The sequence below is a fragment of the Apodemus sylvaticus genome, chromosome 9 (genome assembly GCF_947179515.1).
Source record: "Apodemus sylvaticus chromosome 9, mApoSyl1.1, whole genome shotgun sequence".
NCBI lineage: Eukaryota > Metazoa > Chordata > Mammalia > Rodentia > Muridae > Apodemus > Apodemus sylvaticus.
Genome location: NC_067480.1, coordinates 25,364,264 through 25,385,389, shown reverse-complemented (window position 1 = coordinate 25,385,389; position 21,126 = coordinate 25,364,264). Strand labels below are relative to the sequence as shown.

At 45.1% G+C, this 21,126-nt stretch overlaps 1 pseudogene; it reads left to right on the top strand.

The window, feature by feature from the left end:
* Positions 1-13,486: 13,486 nt before the first annotated feature.
* Positions 13,487-21,126, top strand: part of LOC127692813 (40S ribosomal protein S18-like) — a 48,783-nt pseudogene continuing 41,143 nt past the window's right edge.

Below are 21,126 nucleotides of genomic sequence, written 5' to 3'. Positions count from 1 at the left end.
TCTTCTGATGGGATATCAGTTTACCTACTTCTTTAGGCTGTTACAATGGCAGTTAAATTCCAACAGAGCAGTTGGAGATCTTCATCTGTAGGGAAATTATCTATCAACCAGAGGCTGAACATCACTAGGACAATGCCACCAACCACCTGAACGACACAAAAATTCTGTTTTTGAAAGTCTACCTTGTGATCCAACTATGAGCAGGGCTCTCTGGGAGATTAGCAATGAGTGTCCTGAATAAAAGTCAGGATTCCCTGTTCAAAAAGAATTAAGATTTTAGGAGGAGGAGCAGGAGCTGGAGCTGGAGGGTGTGACTCCGTTGATTGAGTGCTTGCCTACCACACACAAGGTCCTGGGTTCCATTCCTAGCACCATATAACCCTGGGTGTGGTGTGTAAGCCCATCACTCTGGGTGTAGAAGCAGGGGGATCAGAAGGTCAAGATCCCCTGATCTACTGATGGACTTTGAGATCAGCCTGGGATACATGGAACACTGAAAACAAATTAACCCCAGGACACACACACACACACACACACACACACACACACACACGGATATCTTGAGAATAAAACCCAAGTATAAAAGTATAAACCCAAATTTTGTTTGTGTCCTTATAGGCTTTACACATATATAAGCTGAAGATTCTTTGTGATCTTTTAAATAACTTTATACCTCACCTGCCCTGCTAAGATCTGAGCATTTCTGAGGCTAAGTTTTCTCCTGTGAAGTTGTACAAGCGTTTAACTCGGATTAGCATGGTGCCTGATGATCACTATTTCCTAGCACACTAGTTCAGCGGTGTCTCCCACTGCTGGGCTGGCGGATTTGGCCTTGTGTACATTACTACCTCATGACACTCTAGTGATGCTGATGTTAGAAAATTGTGTGTATAATACATTTGTAATTCTCCTTTTGTAGTCTCTCTTACATTAGTGACAAAACACCCGGAAAGTCCCGCCTCCGAGTCTGAAATACCCACTGTTCTCAGCGTCTGTCACCACTTCACTGTTAGGATTTCTCTTGTCTGGGTTTCTACCTCTTGGGTCAGTGGTTTGTTGTTTGTTTTGTTCATTTTGTTTTTCTGAGTTTTTTTTTTCTCTTCATTCTTTTTGTCAGTTTTGGTTTTTGTTTTCTGAGACAGGGTCCCATGTAGCACAGACTGTCCTCCAATACCTCATGCATCTGAGGAGGCTCTGGGCCTTCTGATCCTTTACCTCCCCCCTCCCAAGTGAAAGACAAAACTAAAAATGGGGAAGGTATGGAGTGCAAGGAGCCTCTGTTCTCGCCTTCTCTGCTCCTTCCCATGGGCTCCTGGGAGGCTGGCCTCTCTCTGTCTGCCTGGTCTGAGGAGGCGCCTTCCTCCTGAGGCCCCTGACAGTGGTGGTGATGTTTGTGTGCCTCTGGTTTCTCAAGGCTCACTGCACTTGGCATTGGAAGTCACAGAAGGTCACAGAGTTTGTTTTCTGTTTCAATAAGATTGAAAAGGAAGCTGATCCCTCTGGGGGGAAGAGCTTTTTTTTTTTTTTTTTTTAATTTGAAGACTACAAATCCCAGCCCGGCTTGTGTTTATTTTGACTTTTGAAAACAGCTTTCTTTTCTCAATTATGTGGTTTAGGAGAAAGCATTCACTTTGCGAGTAGTTTGTTTGTGTTTGTTTTGTAAGCATCTAGTGTTTTGCTATGTGCAGCAACTGTGCCTGGGGTTGGGAACAGCTGCCTGTCACCTGTCACCTGCCACACAGAGTCTTTGCCCTCTCTCCTTTCTGTGAATTCTGGGGTTCAGCACTAAAGAGGCCCATCAGAGTCACATGGCCCAGCATTCCCCTGAATCTTCACAGGAGATAGAGGTTCTCACAGGTGATCCTGAGTAAAGGGGCGCATGGTCAAGACCTCAGATTTGCAAGAGAAGGCCTGGAATACAGGACCGTGTGAGTCAGATTCAGGGTCTTCACACATTTCAATATGAAGCCTATTTATCACCTCCGAATGTCGTTAAGTGTATCAAACCCCTTGCAGAGCCACTGTCCTTGCATGCCACTCGTAGGCAAGCGGTGTCCCTGACCCTCAACATCTCCCGATGCTCTGGTGTTCCATGTGCGGCCATGCCCTCATCACAGGCAGACAGATGTGCCTAACTTCAGGACAGCCAGTCTCTGTGTCTGCTGTTTCATTAACCATGGGCATTTCTAGTATTTTCGAGCTCCCAAGCCCTTGTTTGTATGGGTTCTGTTCTATGTGCTCCCTAGCAGACTCTAGAGACAAAGGCCCAGCTCAGCTGCTAGTCTTGCAGAGGCTGGTCTCTAAGGTGTAGAGCTGTCGGGTGGGTGTGCTCACGAGAGTTATCAGGACACTGAGATCCCAAGGCTGATGTTTTCACAGGATGCAGAGGCTCAGAGGAGTTTGCTCGAACTCCAGAGTGGCACGGTGACCTCATGCCTCAGTATCCCACCCATGCATGTCATCCGGGTCAGCGGCATGGAAAGCAGGAGGCAGACCACAAAGAGCATCCAATAAGAGCCTGTGGTCTTGTGCTTACAGGAGGAAACCTGGAAGCAGAGATGACTGCGTGTCTGCGTATCCAGCTTCCTCCCCACCCTTTACAGAACCCCAGACCACCCTCTGTTCCTGTACAGTGGCTTTAACCGATTGCTCTGCTCATATGCGAAATCTCTTAAGCATCCTACTCTGTTGTCATTCTTGTTCCTGACCCCTGAGTCTCTCAGATGCACAGGGCCCCCCAAACCACTCAATTAGCCATGACGGATTTGTTTATTTGTTCACTGGAAGTGGCCTAAACTGCTCCCCCTCCCTGTCAACCATCCTAAATCACACTGCTTTCCCAACCTGCGGGGTGGGAAACTTCAAAGAACCAGGCCAGGGCCCTGCTCAGCATTTAAGGATGTCAAGATAGTGGGAGACTTGAAAGAGAATTGAGCAGACTCCCAGAACAACCACCACTAATGTTTCTGCTTCTGGTTATGCCTGAGTGGGGGTGGGTGGGAGGAGATGGGGGTGGGGTGGGGGTGGGGTGGGGAGGAGAGGGTCCCTGGGAAAAGCTTACTGGGATGTGCTTTTGTTTGTGTTTTTAAGAAGCACTGAAAACCACACTGACGAGTTCTGCAAACCACAGTGTCTGGAAAGCTTAGGGCAGCCTGGTGTTAAAGTCAGAGCTCAGTTAAAATGTCTGGACAACCCCAGGTGGGAAAGGAAATTCAGGGAAGAGTTTGAAAACCTTTAGGGTTTTTTTTGTTTTGTTTTGTTTTGTTTTGTTTTGGATTTGATTTTTTTGAGACAGGGTTTCTCTGTGTAGCCGTGGCTGTCCTGGAACTCACTCTGTAGACCAGGCTGGCCTCGAACTCAGAAATCCGCCTGCCTCTGCCTCCCAGAGTGCTGGGATTACAGGCGTGCGCCACCACCACCCGGCTAAGCTTTAGTTTTTAACTCTTAGAGTTTCTTGTGAAAATTGCATGTTTTGTTTCTGTTGTTTTTGTTTTTTGTTTGTTTAGATTTTTTGAACCAGAGTTTTTCTAGCCTTGACTATCCTGGAACTCACTGTGTAGACCAGGCTGGCCTTGATCTCAGAGATCCAACTGCCTCTACCTCTGGAACACTGCAATGAAAAGTCTGAGCTACCATCATCTGGCGTTTGTTTTGTTTTGTTTTTATTGAGACCTACATTAAAAACTTTAATGGGTTGAAACTGTCAGGTCATGCATGAGACATTGTCCCAAAGACGAATTTCCCAAATGGCACAGCATTTGAACTTTGTGCGTAGAAAATTATTCTTAAACTCTGTTTCAGCCTAAAAGTAAACTTTTTTTCTTTTGAGAAAAAACTGTGGCTTTGCCAGCCCCTGAACTGAATACCCCATCTTTACACTGTTAAAAACTTGCCTGCCACTCAAAAAAAAGAAGTGGGGGTGGGGCATTTTTGTAGCAAACACTGCCAGGAAGCTGGCTTCAGCTTGTGACCATTGGTGCCAATCAGTCGTGTACTGGGAGAACGAATCCTGTACTGCTGAAGAGCTGATGTTTGATGAAGTACAGATGAGGGCCAGCTGGGTGATAAGGGCTGACCTCTCAGAAGGGTCACATGATCTACCCCAGCCTCTGGGTGGAGTGACTGCAGGGACCCCTGTTTTATTCATCTTTGATGTACCTTGAAGAGGATTCTCCTTTGTGTGTTTTGATGAGCTAGACTAGAGGAAGTCAGCCTGCACTTTGAAAGTAGAGCTTGGGTCTCAAGGGGATGCCCACAATGTGCTAAAGCAAACATATATCCAGGAGGGCACCCCACCCCACTCCCCTGCAGACCAGAGGGGAAAAGTAGATGATTGCCTCTTAGCATTCAGGCTATCCCCTAGACCTGAAGAGTTGGGGTTCCTACTGCAAACACAAGCAAAACAAAACAAAACAGGAGATAGAGCTTCAGCCACCAGGTAACTTGGTTGAAGAATACCCTGGAGCTGGATATGTATGTCGGGACAGTGGCATATTAGAAGGTAACCTCCTGGAGTTGAAGGCTGAATGACTGTGGAGTAGCATTTCGGGTGTGTACTAGCTTCCCTTCCTATCGCTGTGATGACACTCTGACAAATGTAATTTAAGGGAGAAAGGGTTGACTTTGGCTCACAGACTGTGGATAGCATCCATCATAGGGGTGGAGATCACTGTACCAGGGACATGAGGCAGCTGCTTACATCACAGGCAAGGAGTAGAAGGATGAGTACAGCTACTCAGGTCACTTCAGCAACTCCAAAGAGAAGGTGTGTGAACTATGGCTTTCTCTGTCCACCCTTGCTCTGGGTGATGGTGTAGAACTCTTTATATTTATTAACGAATGCCTAGGCCTTAAGCTAGGCTTGCTCCCAACTATCTCTTAACTCAGTTATCCCATTTATATTTATCTAACTTCTGCCACGTGGCTGGTTGCCTCTCCTCAGTTTCATATGTCTGATTTCCTGAGTCCCCATGGCAAATTTCTCGCTTTGCTCTCCTTCCCAGAGTTCCTATCTCTGCCCAGAAGTACCAGCTATCCCACTCCTGCCTACCTGTAGGCCATCGGCTTTTTATTAAAGCTAATCAAAGAATGCATGAGGCAGGTATGGAAGGACAAAGACATACCTTCACACAGTGTACAAAAAGATTATCCCAATAAAGGTGCCAGGTGCATTCTGAGGGAAGGCCTCTCTTCCATCAGTGTCTCTGGAAATACCATTTCTGCTAGGCATGGTGGCACATCACCTTTAATCCCAAGACTAGGGAGGCAGAGGCAGGAGCATCTCTGAGTTTGAAACTACCCAGATCTACAGATTGAGTTCCAGTACAGCCAGGGCTACACAGAGAAATGCTGTCTTGGAAAAAGAAAAAGACAAAAAAGAGAAAGAAAGAAAGAAAGAAAGAAAGAAAGAAAGAAAGAAAGAAAGAAAGAAAGAAAGAAAGAAAGAAAGAAAGACAGACAGACTCAGGTACATCCAGAGGTGCCTTTCCTTGATTATTCTATAATAAGTCACCAGTGAAGATTAGCCGTCATTATTGTTTTCTTATGATAAACACCAAGAAGAAGAATTAATAAATAAGGACATGGGCCCCTCTTGGTCTTTATAATTTTGAATCTTGGTTTTTCTGTTGCCTTCCAATACAACATTATTCCAACACACATATTCAGCTAAAGGATATTTCTCAAGCAAGTCTCCTGCTGGCTGAAGCTCTGTATCATCTTAGTTTTCTTTCCCTATTTTGTGATAAAGTATTCTGACAAAAAACGACTTAAGTGAGAAGGAGTTTATTTGGCACATGATTCTGTGGTACAGTCTATCATGGCAGAAAAGTAACCAGGAACTTGAGGCAGGGGTCACCTCCAGTCAAAAGTAGAGACAGTGACTGAATGCTAGTGTGCAGTTCACTTCCTTCTTATGCAGTCCTGGATCTCCTGCTTAGGGAATGCTGCCACCCACAGTCGGCAGATCTTCCCACCTCAGTTAATATCATCAAGAGGCCAACCTGACCTGGACCATTTCTCACTGACATTGTCTTCCCAGGTGATATAGATTGTATGAAGTTGACCAAGCCAAGCATCATACTCTGTCATACACATTTCCCTCTATTGTGAAGGTGCAGATGATTTTGGAGCCCCTGTTCTCTCATGGCTATGGGAAAATGAGGAGTAAATCCAAGGAAGGAAAAAGAAAAGGTCAAATCAATGACACATTGATATTTCTGCTCAGGTTTCATTGCCAAAGAAAACCACATCTCCAAGATTCTTCTCAATGGGGTGGGATACAGACTCCACCCACTGAAGGTTCTAGATCCACATGAGACTGGCAGTAACAAGAACTTGTCCCTTGGCATCCATGGGGAATGGGCTGCTGACTGAGTATGAGGATACTGTGAGCCACAGATGTTCATATGAGATCCTGTAACCTTTATGTATAAGCAACATTGCTTCCTGCCTTGTTTTAACCATCTCTAGATTATGTATAATATCTAATGAGGTACAAGCACTTTAGGGATAATAGGAGTAGTGTTGACAAGAACATGGCTACACATGTCAAGAACAAATGGATTTTCCCCCTCAAAAAAAATTGCAATATACAATTAGTTGAATCTTCATATGAAGAATTCAAGGTTGGGGGAGATGACTATATGGGCTTTAAATGGGAAAATAAGGTGGTTTGAATAGGAATGACCTTATAGGCTCATGTATTTGAATGCTTAGTCACCAGGGAAAGAAACATTGAGCAGAATTAGAAGGATTAGGAGGTGTGGCCTTGTTGGAGGCAGTGTGTCACTGGGAGTGGACTTTCAAGTTTCAAAAGTCCCATACTAGGCCCAGTCTCTCTCCCCCGCCCCCCACCTCTCTCTCCCCCGTGGATCAGAATGTAAAGCGCTCAGCTATTACTCCAGTGCCATGACTGTCTGCTGTCTGCCATATTGATCATAAGTTAGCTCCTTGGAACTACAAGGAAGCACTCAATTAAATGCTTTCTTCTATAAGCGTTGCCTTGATCGTGGCATCTCTTCACAGCAACAGAACAGTAACGAAGACAGGAAGAAAAGCTAATAACAGAGAATAGTAGTGAGAGCAACCTGCAAGTGGCCATGCTTTAGTCCTCTAACCTGTCTATTGCTCCAATAGGATTGATTATGTCCCTTCTGGTTGAAGATCCGACCTCACACTTGTTGCCTTTATCTGGGCTTCTGCTCTATATTTTAGGAACCACTTAGAAGTGTTTGAATTCTGCCTGTAAACAGGACCTCTGCATCTTGCCTGCAAAACCATAACAACTTGTGTCCACAGAGCATGGGCTCATGTTGTTTCAACCTCAGAGCCTTTTCTGGATCCTTATGTGGATGTGGTTGACTTCTGTACCCAAGACCTTCAGAAAGATAAAAGTCTCCTACCATGATCCTCAGCCTACCAGCCTCTATTACTTCATCATTACACTACTACAAGATGCCAGCACAGCACCTAGCTAAAGGTAAACAGAGAGAAAGAGGGGGGAGGAAGAGAGATGCCCTACTAGTCAAGCTATGGCCCCAGAGCCACTCCTTGAAGGTGGGTGTGCTGGAGAGTTATTGCCATCCAACAATGGGGATTGACAAAGGACAGAGCACACTCTAGTTCCATCCTTTGCTAGTCCATTATCTGTGGAGTGCTGGGGAAACTCTACATCTGTTAGCTGCAACAGGGAGATCTATGAAAACAAACTTTCTGGGCTTACTTTGTCCTAGTAGTCAAAGGTACCCAGAGAAAACAAAAGAGCAAACAGGTCTATCATAGTTAGGGTTTCCTTGCTGTGAAGAGATACCATGACTCTTATAAAGGGCAACATTTAATTGGGGCTGGCTTATACTTTCAGAGGTTCAGTCCATTTTCATCATGGCAGGAAGCCTGACAGCATGCAGGCACACATGGTGCTGGAGAAGCTGAGAGTTCAACATCTTGATCCAAAGCCAGCTAGGAAAGAACAGCATCCTCAATCAGCTAGGAGGAAGCTCTCTTATGTAATGGGTGGAGCCTAAGCATAGGAGGAGACTTCCACCCCTACAGTGACACACTTACTCCAACAAGGCCATACCTTCTCTACCACTCTCTATAGGCCAAGCATATTTAAACCATCACATTCCACTCCCTGGCCCACATAGGCGTGTTCAAACACATGAGTTGGAATGGGGTAGGGGGTGCATACCTACCCATAGCATAATACAAAATACATTTAATCCAACTTCAAAAATCCCCATAGTCCACCGAAGTTTCACCAATGTTTAAAAGTCCAAAGTTCAAAATGTCTTCTGAGATTCATGCAATCCCCTCAGTGTAAACTCCTACAAAATCAAAATCAAAAAGCAGATCATATATTTCTAACATATCATGGCACATTCTTGTTCTAAGAAGATATACATTCTTGTTCTAAAACATCATAATGAGGAAACACTGGACCAAAGCAAGACCAAAGAGCCTGCTGGTCAGTCTCCAGATTCTATGTCTCCACGATTGATGTAAAAGTACTTTTTAGATCTCTAATTCCTTTCACCCTCGTTCATTGCTCTTGGCAGATCTGGCATTCAGCAGCAACAAACTTTGTTCTCTTGGACTGGTTCTACTCTCTATTAGCAGCTTTCCTTGGCAGGTATCCCATGGCTCTGACATCTCTAACATCTCTAATCTTCATTCAACTTTACAGGCAACTTCAACTTTACAGCTTCTTGTTCCAATATCTGGGGTCTACACATGATCTTTTGGGCTCCTTCAATGGACTTGGGTTACATCCCCAGTTCAGCCTCTGTAACACTCTGGGCTCTAGTTGACTCTACTGCTGCTGCTGTTCTTGGTGGTCATCCCACAGTACTGGTATCTCAAATTCACTGGAGTCTTCCACTGCAATTAGCCTTCACCAAAAGCCTCTCATAGGCTCCATATCAAGCCTCAACTTTTTTGCATGACCCCTTCAGTCCTGGGCTGTCAACTGCAACTGAAGCTGCACCTTCACCAATAGCCTTCCATGGCCTCTCATAGCTACAAACCTTAGCTGCTCACAATAACCCCTTCATGCCTTCAAAATCAGTACTACCTGGATGATTGTTAAACATTACCAAGTCCAGCTGTAGCATAAGGTTCAACCTTGGTTATCTCTGGAATACAGCTTCTTTGTGCTCTCAGAAAACACATCACAGAAGATTTCATCTCAGTGATGCTGGTCTCTTCTTAATCACTGCTAATTTCTTAGCTCCAGGTAACCATCATCAATTGTAACCCATTCTACTCTAGACTCTAAAGCCAGAGCCACATGGCCAAATGTGGCTGTTCTGCCTTAGACTCTACTCTTGCTGGGGCTGGAACACGGCCCCCTGTTCTATTGCATTATCATCAGTTTTCTGTTTTCCAATGGTTTCCTTCACTGCCTCAGTTTGGCTGTTCTGGAACTTGCTCTGTAGACCAGGCTTTCCTTGAATTCAGAGATCTGCATGCCTCTGTCTCCTGGGTTCTGGGATTAAAGGCATGTATTACCACACCTGGGCCTAAGCTTTTCTTTACCTAGAAAATACTTTGTATTAGACTGACCCTGAATTTAGAGATTTTCTTATTCCTGACTCTTGGGATTAAAGCATGTACTACTGTAAGACCCCAAAAAACCAAGGGTGCCCCAGCACCCCACGCCTCGGAAGGTGACACCCAAGTAACTCGAGAGAAATGGTCTCGATGCAATAACATGAGGATTTCTTTATTCCAGAATTCTGGGTTCCACAGCCATACACCACACAGGGCTAGAGGACTGTGGACCATGAGTGCTGAATTGTGACAGCTTTTATAAGTTTACGACAAAGCCCTCAAATCACAAACCAATCATTTCTTAGCATGGAGAGCCCTCGAAATGCGAGCCAATTGATTTGTACCACTCCATAGTTTTTAGGCCAATCAGTTTAAATTATCGGAGCCCACGCTCAGTGGACCAATTAGTTTCCTATTTTCTTGAATGTCTGTAGCTGCATGAACTCCTGCATAGGGGGTAATGGCGTAAGTTTACAGAAGCAAGATAAGCTTAGCCCATTTCCAGTTACCTTATGGGGCCAGGATCACCTATTCAAGGCCTTTCTGCTAGCTCTAAACAAAGGGCTCTGGAATGTGACCTTTTACCTAGTTTCTAACAAAGCGAGATGGCATTTTAAACTTCTGATTTCTTGGGTTCGTTAGAGTTAGGCTGTATTATTTTCTATCCTTTCATTACCATGCCTGGACCTAAGCTTTTCATGTCCACTATGCCTCAAGATCTGGATCAAAAATGTGTGACATCCCATATCAAAAGCCTGTGTCTTCCCATCTCAAGATCTGGATCACAGGTATGTATGCTTTCCATTTCTGGATTATACTTCATTTCAGACTAAAAGTCCAAATGAAAACAACAACAAGGTAATAATAATGCCTAGAAATAATTATCCCATTCAACAGAAAAAGCATAAACAACAAGCTTACCCGGGTGGGATCTTGCCCTGAGGTTACCACTCTCTTAATCTGTTTATCTCCTTGAATAAAGGACTCAGTGCCATTTTACTTCCTAGTGTCCCTTTTGAGACCTCCTTTTTCAATGCAATTAATCTCAATCTCTTTACCTTTTCTTCAAGCAGACTCTTCAGACCAGGTCAAAAGCCAGCCATATTCTTCACCAAAGTATCACAAGAACAGTCTCTAAGTCAATGTAATACTTCTCTGAAACCTCTAGAGCCAGGCCTCCACGGTTCAAATTATCCCAAGCACCAATGTCTTCCATATTCCTACTAGGATGGTCCATTAAACTCCACTTAAAAGTCTTCCACCATTTTCTAAATCCAAAGACCTAAAATCTACATTCTTCCAAACAAAATCATGGTCAGGCATATCACAACAATACCCAACTCCTGATACCAACTTCTGTCTTAGGGTTTCCATTGCTGTGAAGAGACACCATAACCAAGGCAACTCTTATAAAGGACAATATTTAACTGGGGTGGCTTACACTTTCAGAGGTTCAGTCTATTATCATAGTAGGAAGCATGGCAGCATGCAGGCACACATGGTGCTGAATGAGCCAAGAGTTCTACATCTTGATCCAAGGCCAGCCAGGAGTGACTGGCATCCTCAGACAGCTAGTAGGAAGCTCTCTTCCACCATCAGTGGAGCCTGAGCACAGGAGGAGACCTCCAAAGCCCACCCCCACAGTGACACACTTCCTCCAACAAGGCCACACCTCCTAACAGTAACATTCTCTATGGGCCATGGTCATTCAAGCCACCATAAGACCAATACAGACTACATTGTGAGAGCACACACCTGTGATCACAGCATCTGGGAGGCTGAAGGATCACAAGCTCAAGGTCAATTGGTTGAATCTATAACATCACACAAAAACAAAACTTTGAAACAAACAAAGAATGAATTCTCTGCTTTGCCCCCAAAACAACAGCAGCAACTACAAGCCTCCAAGGTCTTCTTTGACTACATAATAAGTTCTGAACAAAATGAATCCTGGGATATCAAAAAAAAAAATAATCAAACTCAACAACAAAAGAATCCTTCATGGATACATAGCATAACTTAAAATAAGAAAAGAAGTCTAGCAACCCAGAATGTAAGAAAACAGACAAGCATCTACACCCTCACTATAGGCTGTCTACTAATATTGTTGAGACTTTGATTCTGATTTTATCCATAAACCTAATCAGATTTGAATGCTCATTTACATAAGCTGATTCAGTTTGTCATCTGGCATCAAGAGGCATTCCCCATAAGCTAGCTTTTAATGGTCAGCTCATTTTCTTGTTATAGAAAGGATCAAAAGTGTTCTGTGATTTCTTTAGCAAATGCCTTATGACTGAAAAGGTGGCTTTCATTTTTTAGAATGATCATCAGTATAGTATAACATCTTTATGTATTTGTATTGTTGCGTAAACAGGAGCCTGTGGTTATCTGACTCAATGCAGTGGGAGTAAAGCACTGTATTTGATGTTTACAAGACGCCTAAGAGAATACCAGCTGTTTTCTAGAGCATTTGGAATCTGTGGGAAGAATTAACTCTCAAGAGAGAGTGACACAATGTAACCTACATTGGATCATGTTATAAAGATAAAACTTGGGAGACTGCAACTCAGAGGAGAAAAACATCTTCTCCCCACCTTGGATTTATCAGCCTGGCCCCATAACAAACAGAATAACGAAAAAGAAAGCATCCAGGCTCATTTAACCCAGGTGTTTCTGGGTTTCATTCCTGAAAGCCCTTTATAAATTGAAAATGTTGTTAATTGAGGGCAGTCGGTGGCTAAGAGTATTTGCTGCCCAAGCATGAGTTTGAATCCCCAGCACCCATGTAAAAAACCCAAAGTGTGCACATGCTCCCATGTAATCCCAGTGCCTTACGGGGTGGAGTTAAGAGGGTGCCTGGGGGTGCCAGCCTAGCTTCAGATTTCGTGAGAGACCTGAACGGTTCTGTGCGCTAAGCAAGTATGCTCTTGTTCCCAGTTTATGTAGCCACTTGAAACATTTAGGCAGTGTCCACCATCCCAGGCTGCTTGGTTTGCAGTCATTCAACTCAGGAGCTGAAGCCCACCCATGCTTGGCAGGGCCCAGAGTTCCTCCTACAAGTAGGAAGGAGAATCAGGGCAGCAGCTTCTGTTAATCCCTCCCCGCGCCCGCTTTGTGGTCTATCCTGGCTCATGGGACATTGAAACCCCTTTTCCTTTTAGATTGGTGTGACTAGCCTTTGCAAACTGCAGTTTCCCTGTTTGTTTAACCCACTCTGGGCTACTGGGGTTGCCTGATAAAAATGCAGGGTATCTGGTAAATCTTGGTTTCAGACAACAGCAACTAACTTTTTGCAATCTGAGTATGTTGCAAACACTTAATTCCTCTTCCTTCCCTGAGTGAAGAATCATTGCCTCAGGTTAGGACCACCCATCTCAGAGACCACACCCACTCAGGGCTTCAAGCCTAATGGAGATAAGATCAGAATCAGTTGCATGGAACAGCCTGGCAGATGTTTCTCTGTAAAGACTGGATAATTCTCACTATGCCTGAAACCAAAACTCCAGTGGATTTAGTTTAAAGGAGAGAGTGCCCAAGCACACTAACAAAACCTGTCCGGTGTTATTTGGCTGTCATCTCTTTCCATGCCTAGACTGCTTGGGTGACATGTCAGATCGCCTGCCTGGTATGAAACTCTGACATGAGTGACTCCATTTTGGCCTTTGGAGGCCTGCAGCAGGAGTTCTGTCTGAAGCAATGGCCTCACACAAGTCTGATTTAATGGCTCTGTGATAGCTGCTTGGGAAGCCATGGAGAGAAGATGCCAGAGGTGACCCTCACTTGGTGGTAGATAGGGTCTCCTCTCCAATGTTGTGGCAGGACGGTGTGGAGAACATCTTTCTTCCCCAGGTTTGCTTTCTCTGTGTATCTGAGGCATGAGGCAGAAATGCTCAGAAAATCACAGGTACTTCAGGCAGAAGAAGAACGGAGGATGGAGGCTGCTGGCAAAGCCAGAGGCAGCAGGAAACTGAAGACAGCCAGCTGTGCAGCCCAAGAAGCGTTCTCAGAAACCAGAGGCTGCTGGAAGCCAGGATTCTTGAAACAGAAGAACAACTTCAAAGTGTAAAGTAAAGTCAGGTATTAACAAAAGCGAGGTTGGTTTTTGTTGTTGTTGTTGTTTGGTTGTTTTGACACAGGGTTTCTCTGTATAGCCTTGGCCTTCTTGAAAAGAAGAGTGTTTTAATATGGACTTAAGAACAGGCTGTGGGGTGGTAAAGAATTAAGGGAAGGACAGCTGTGTATATCAAAGGATGGAAATGCTTCCTAAAAGAGTCACATGTCACATGTAAGTGTCTTAGTGCTCTCTCTCTCTCTCTCTCTCTCTCTCTCTCTCTCTCTGTGTGTGTGTATGTGTTGGGGGGCTTCATAAATCCTAGCAGATAGACAGACTTACAAAGAGACAGAATTCCTTCCAGTGTGCTTTGATCATATTCATCCTCTGCCCCCAACTCCTCGGAGAATGTGGGTACCAGTATTCCAGGGCTGCATGGGAGCTACATGAGGCAGGGAGGTGGTGCACCAGGGACAGTGTGTCTCTGAAAGTTGGTACAACGTTTCTCTCAAATACACTGTTTTCAGATGAATACACTGGGAAAAGGTTCCCAGACCGAACAACTAACATAAAGAGTTGGGTATGTAGTATTTCCTTCTTCCCCTCAAGACCCAAGCAGGTGTGGAGAGGAGCCAAATGACGTCAAAAAGCAAGAGAGGTCACACCGTCAAGCACTAGGTTTTTTTTTTATCTGCAGCTGACATAAAATGTGTACAATGTGTACATACATGCTCTCTCTCTCTCTCTCTCTCTCTCACACACACACACACATACACACACACACACACAAATGCACACCCCTGGGACTTACCACCTTCAAAGCCTATTTCCATTATGGTTCAGTGATCTGAATTTACGTGCAGATAGATCTTTTGTCTATTTTTATACATAATTATGTAACAGAATCATTTAGCTCCTTGGGAAAGGAGATCTTGGAATTGCTTTTACCTGGAATACAAAACAAAAACAAAACAAAATGCCTCAATGTTATAAATATCAGTGCTTGCATTCAGGATAGTTTTCTCAGTCGAGGACACTCCTCCAACCATTGCCTAAACCTGTGTTCATTGCACATTCCATACAAAAATGCTGCAAACGGTAATTCCATCTACATGTGGCTATCGGGGCTGCCTTCTAGAAAGTTCTATCAGCCCCATCTGAGTGCGGAATAGGGAGTAACTAGAGCCTGGATCTGAGGGAGAGGGATTCGGGAGCTGTTTCAGAGCAGGCTTGGAAGGCCAGAACAGCACAGTGGCTGGCTGCCCATCTGATAGTGGTGACTGTGAATTCAGGGAAGAGTGTTCCCAGTCCCCAGATGTCAGAGATGGCCGACGAGGAGGTGAGAGGTCAGAACACAAGCCTGCTCCTGGGAGTGTACGTCTGAGATGGCCATCTGCGTGGCTTCGAGCACGTGCAGAATGGCTGTAGTTTTGTTCTCCTACTGGGATATAGGAAGAGAACAGATACCGTATCCTCTAGACCATCTCAGCATCTTACAGGGACATGTTAAGGAATACTTTTCTCATTATCTACAGCAAGCAAGGAGGGTAAAATGTATGACCCCGGTTCTGTTACGCTGTGCCTGAGTGTTCTTAGCAGAAGGATCTTAAAAGCAACAGGCCGGCTCTCTGCCAGCCAGGAGCACCCAACTAGTAGAGATGTAACCAGAAATTACGAATGCAGACCACTGATTGTGCCCCTGGTGGCTCCAGCCAGAAACAATTATCCACTTGGCTCATTAAGACTAGTAACAAATGGCCAATTGTCTCCACAATTAGCCAAGAGCTGGTTCGGTTGCTTATGACTATGGACCAGGGACTTGGAAAACAGACTGGCAACTGCGGAAAAGAAATTCAAATTGAGATGCAGAGGGATGGGCTGTCTTTTCATTTGGGGTTCTCTTTCTTTACAAAGGGAAGAGGGGGCTATGAGGGGGTATATCAAGAGACGGCTGCCAGATTGAGCCTATGCCCAAGTGACCCTACCCCTCTCTTTCAAGTCCTGCCATTCCCAGTGAGAGAAAAAGCCCTGAGTCACAAGGATGTGTGATTGGTGTAGACAAAAACCACTTTCTTGTGTAGCCCCTAGGAGGGGGTGTCTGTGTTCCTGACCCTTCTGGAAATTTCCTGAGGCCCACTGTGAGAGTAACTGAGTCCCGGGGCCAGCACCCAGTCTTGTGACTGTATAGTGTGAACACAAGGCAGTAAAAGGGTTGAGGTGTGTGTTTTCTTAGTCTGGGATTTGACTGCAATCTTTATCTGTTGTTAGTTTATAAACAACAGAAATATGTTTCCCACACTTCTAAGGGCTGGGAGGTCCAATGAAAAGGGGTCAGCAATCTGTGTCTGGTGAGGGCTTGCTCTCTCTGGTCCAAAATTCCAAAATGGTACCATCCGTGTATTCTCATATAACAGAAGGGACAGACAAGGGTTCTATCATACCTTTTAGTATGTCTTGGTGCCCTCATGACCTGATACCTCAAAGAGGGCTTGCTCATACTCAAGTTGGCTGGACAACCATGGGGAAAGAGAAGTTAAAAGGCAGCTATGCTATATGTGATCACCCCAAACTAGTTAGAACCAACTTGGCTGACCCCCCAATGACCTTTGACCTCTGACCCCTGATCCCTGCCCCTGCTTTGCTTCATTACAAAGGTACATTACATCTATCTGCCTGACACTATGACACAGCCAGAAAACCTCATATAAGAACAGAAAATGGGGAATGACCCTATTCTAGAAAAATCAACCCATCCCTGGAATTCTCTATTCCTTTTCCCAATTCGTGAGTAATATCTTTTGAACTTTGCTCTGGAGAACAACGACCACAAATCTGACCACTGGGACTCTTCTTTGAGAACACCATATCCACCCTGGCATGTGCACAGCTGCCCTCTGAAGTATTTCCCTCGACGGCAACACCAGGATTGACCCTAATTTAGCACCTTTTATTAAACTGGGTGCCAAGGCCCACATGTAATTGCAACACTTTCAGGAGAGAGGCAGGAAAAATCAAAAGTTTGAAGTCCCCACTGATGACCTCCAGTTCGAGGCCAGCTTGAGCTGCTTCAGAACCAGTCTCAAAACAAAAGCCAAACAACCACAACTTAAAACCATCTTCTCACAACAAACTCCAACCGTGCTTCACGGGGACTTGTCCTAAGATTATCTGTGGTCGTTTCTAGAAAGAACTCGGGAGGCATCAAGCTCTGTCTCCTGCTTCTGTTGGTGATAGAGGGGATTTGATTTCATCAGGAATTCCAGAAACACAAACATTCAAGCCGGGCCCTTTCCTCTGACTCTTCATCCGAAAGCCTGGGTGTCGGCCCAGACACCTCCCTCTTGTTTCCTGTGATGGTGTCAAGCTTCGTGTGGCTCCTGGTTCCCCTGATTTCCTGAGGTCATGGCTGTATCAGCCTATTTCCTGTGGTGACACCCAAGAGTCGGTGTAGCTTTTGTGCAGACAGGGTGTGCCCGCTGTCAAGGGCAACAGGTGGTGGCCAGCCTGTTTGCTTTTGAAGAGAGAGAGCAGTGATAACAAAATCAAATGTGAGGGGAGAAATAATCAAATGCTTTCAAAAGGAGACAGAGAGAGAGAAAGAGAGAGAGAGAGAGAGAGAGAATTTTGGTTTAGAAGTTGGGAGAACCCCCTTGCTCACCGTGACCCTTCAGAGACTCTCATCTCCCATCCTCAGATCTAACTGATTTAGCCTAATACCTAAGGATTGATGGCAACTAAAATATTGATCAGGCCCCAAGTTTTTGCATTGTACAAAGCAGGGACTTGAATGCCCTGGTTATCCATGCTACAGACGTTCACAACAGTAGTCATTTAGACAAGTCAGTCCTTTCAAGTGTCTACACGAAATCTCATAGATGTAAGCATGGAACCTGAGTGTGCTGGTCTCCTGGAGAGACAAGATGAGGGCATCACCCCTGCTGGATCTCCTGGAGCTGGAGTGAGATGCACAACATGGCTGTTGGGAATCGAACTTGGGTCATCTGGTCTCGAAGACTAGGAAGCGTTCTTAGCTGCCGAGCCATCTGTCCAGCCCCCATGCTGTTTTTATATTCATAAAATATGGATCACCATGGATGGTGAAGAATAGTTTAATTTTTAGGTGTCTGTAATAAAAAACTGTTCTTAAGGTGATGTTTGCCACTTGCCATAGTTTGAAGTGTAGCTTTCTCTGTTGTCGCTTAGAAGGGAGACTTCCACAGCATCCTGGATTATCAAGAGATCACTTCCTTTTATCAGAGGATGCCCCCCAACTCTGGGAAGGACAATGGTCCAGTGTTAGGGTTTTTACATTCTGGAAAAAAAAAAAAACAACATGGTGGCAGACCTCCACAGGTACAGGAAGGGAAGGTGTGTGTTGTGTTGTCATCGGTGACTCTGGGTTTTTTGGGTGTTGACCCTATGTGCTTGAACTCTAGGGTTTAGGGTGGTGACTGTGTGTGCTTGGGCCGATGAGCTTTGCAGGTGCACTGCCAAAGATGGCACCCGCCCTGACTTCAGGCTTGATGCACAGGGTCAGGTCATTCTTGTGGGATGCTGCCTACGAAAACAGTAGGGATGACACACTGACCAGCCTTTCTACTGCTCTCCCCGTGACAGAAGAGCAGTGTCGGCGTATGCTTTGGTGTGTTCTCCTTTTAGAACCTTTTCCAGGGCTGTGTGTGTGTGTGTGTGTGTGTGTGTGTGTGTTTTCTAATGGAGCAGTTACTTTGAATCCCAATGTGCATGAAACCTTTAAGTCCTTACAGTCTCTGCTCCTTTTATCAGCCTCCTGACCACACTCTTGAAAACCATTCTGAACACTCCTTCTTAAGACACTCTCGTGAATTCCTTTTAGTTTTCTACAGAAATAAGAGCTTCACTTTGAGTTTACATGTAGTATTCGGCCAAACTGTTTAATGACAACATTAACATTGTCAGGATTAAAATGGAGTGGCGCGTGTCAAACCCTAGCTAGCCATCTATCAATCAATGCCAAAAGTTCTGAAGGACTTCATCTCACTCTCATGCTGGCTAACAAAGCCTGCCAGAGCTACAGTCTTGTGTGAAGGCCACTGCGACCTTACACGGAAATACTTCTTCATGGGCGTCTAGCCGACAGCAGCCTGTTAGCCTTGAAGTTGTGCCTGCTTTTCACCGAACCTTGTAGCTAAGGATTATTTCAAATGATCCGTGTGATCCTTCTTGTGATGCCTTAGGAAACATCCTCTTGTCTTCTCTTTGAACGTGCTCAGTCTGTCCTAACACATGTAATATCATTGCAATCATGTCCTCCCCCTAAAGGTGTCTGTCTATCTGTCTTTCTGCCACCTATCTAGTTTTACCGTGATAACCAAGGAAGCTAACATATATAAACAGCCTGGGAATCAACTGGGTCTTAGAAGATTTATTAGGAAGCCAGCCTCACGCCTCTAGTTATGAGTCACACTGAGTGTTCAGGAAACCTGGAGGGTGCTGGCTCATGGAGGAAAGAAGGCTATAGGAAGAGAGTCCCACTAAATGCTCCTCGCCAGTGTTCAGGGACAAACCACCTTCTCCAGTGCTGAGCAGCTGTGAGCAGGTGGGGGTCATGAGGCTCCTGCGTCCCTGCCCTGTGCTTCACTTGCTGAAGGAGAACCCTGGCCTCATTCCCCGGGGGGTCTTCATTGCTGGGATTGGTCCACCCGTGTCTCCAACACGGAGTCTACTCCTGGGACTGTTCCTGCTTCTCATTCTGCTTCCTCAGAACACCCAGCATCCCCTGATCTAAAACAAACAAACAAACAAACAAACACCAGATTTTTCTATTTACTTTGGTGGCAGCCAAATGCCAGCTTCCCTTAGTATCCAGTACTATTTCAGCATCGTTTTAAACGACTTTTGCTCCAGTTTTTCACGCTCCATTACCTCTCCCCTATATCAGTACCACTGTTGTTATCCAATACTTCTCTGAAAGTTGTAGCCAGTCCAGCTTCTAGATGTAACTCTAGAAGGAAAGCAGATGTGACTGACAAAGCTTATGCACATTGGTAAGCCTGGCAGAATCGTGGTAAATGAAAACGACAACGTACATCTGAATATATGTGCGCACGTTTAAATGTTACGTTAAAACATGTATTTTTCCTGTGTGGCAGAAATGATCACCTAAAATATTATGTTGAGAGCGATAAAATTGGGGCCGGGGAGATGGCTCAGCAGTTATGAGCAGTAACGCTCTACCTGCAGTAGGTATAGCTGAACTCACACACGTCTCATAAGAGCCAAACTCTTCCCTGAGGGATGGAAGAAGACTTGGATTTTATGATAATGAATGCTATGATTTTTAGTGGCACTACACCCAATCCTTCCATGCATGGAGGCCTTTTCTGGAGCTCTGAAGCTCCGGAAACTGTAAAACTGTAAAAATCATCTGAAAACGTCAATGGAGTAGGCTGACTCCAAAGAGCCTGCCCCCAACAGTATGCGCCAGGCAGGGATGGGTTCTGTGGGTCTAGGCTCAGTGTCAGGTGAGTGAAAAAAAGGGCAGAAAGTTCCAGACAGAGGCAGGGATGGGACAATGGAGGATGTTGTTAAAGGCAGATCTGAGGACCAGGCAAAAGGCCAACGAACGAATGTCACACAGCCTCAAGCTCCCGTCCCACCTTCCCACCAGGCCCCTCCCCCAAGGTCACTCAATCTCTCCTTCTCTGAGAAGCACAGTGGTCAGCACCTTGGATTTTGCCTCCTCCGCTGCACAATTTCAATCCTGATCCTGCCACCGAGGAGGTAGGCAGCCCTGGATGGACTGCTCGGTGTGACTGTTTCCACATTTCTATGTGGATAAAATAAAAATACGTATAACTTCTGTCTCACCTTGCCAGGTCCAAATTTAACAACTGCAAGAGAATAAAAAAGCTGACATTTTTAAAGCATGTGTAAGCCACTACCTGGACCCGGGAAGAATCACGTGTATATTAGTAATTAGCTAAGCAGTGGTATACATTTTTATTCCCAGCACTCAGGAGGCAGAGGCAGGTAGATCTCTGTGTCTGAGGCCAGCCGGGTTTACAAAATGAGTCCCAGGACAACCAGGATTACATAGACAAAACCCTGTCTCTAAAACAAACAACAACAAAATTTAACAATTTTGCCTCCCGTAATTTCTTTTTACAGAGTCTTATGTAGCCCGTGTCAGCCTCAGATTCCCTTATGTGACTGACAGCTGGGTGAGCAGGAGGGACTGTGGGTTCTTCTGTCTTCCTGGGTTGTCTCAGACTTCCCTAGGCTCCACGTTAGACAATGTTTACTATTTGAAAATATGTATATCAACCTGACATCACCAGCAAAAACTCAGAGGATCTTTCAGCCAAGAGATTGTATTGGCCTGCCAAGAGATTAGAAATTGGCCAGCTGTGAGCTCACCCTCCTAGAGGGCCTGGGAATCCTGCAACTAGAAACCAGTCCAGAGCAGGAATGGGATCAAGTCCTTTCTGACCCTGGAAATCTCAGCTCCAGATTGGTAGAAAGTGAGACCACTCCCCTCC